The following is a 364-nucleotide window of genomic DNA, read 5'->3' as shown; positions in this document are numbered from 1 at the left end:
CAGAGAGAGAAACGTATATAAAATCAAAACAAATGGATAAAGGGGATAAAAGAAGAAAGAAGGGAAAGAAAGAAATATAGAGAAGTATATAAATAAATAAAAAAGGGAAGAAGAAAAATAAAGGTATGAGAAAAGGGGAAAAGAGAAGAAAAGAAAGAAGGTGAGAAAGAAAAAAAAAAGAAAAGAGAAAAACGAGAAGAAGGGTTATGAGAAGACAAAACAGGGCAGAGAAAAAAGTGAAAGGATGAGAAGAAAGAGAAAGAAAAAGACAAAAGAAAGAGGTGAAAAGGAAAAAAATACTAGAGAGAAAGAAAGCGAGGTAACGAGAAATGGGAGAACAAGAATGAAAACAGAAGAAAGAGAA

General features: G+C 31.3%; 1 protein-coding gene across 1 annotated transcript in view; it reads right to left on the bottom strand.

Annotated features, from left to right (window-relative positions):
* LOC119589309 (pollen-specific leucine-rich repeat extensin-like protein 1) overlaps positions 1 to 364 on the bottom strand; it is a 21043-nt gene that overhangs the window by 15702 nt on the left and 4977 nt on the right. The window lies entirely within an intron of this gene.

The sequence above is a fragment of the Penaeus monodon genome, chromosome 25 (assembly GCF_015228065.2).
Source record: "Penaeus monodon isolate SGIC_2016 chromosome 25, NSTDA_Pmon_1, whole genome shotgun sequence".
Taxonomy (NCBI): domain Eukaryota; kingdom Metazoa; phylum Arthropoda; class Malacostraca; order Decapoda; family Penaeidae; genus Penaeus; species Penaeus monodon.
Note: the sequence above shows the minus strand (reverse complement) of the source record. Positions and strands in the feature narration are given on the sequence as shown.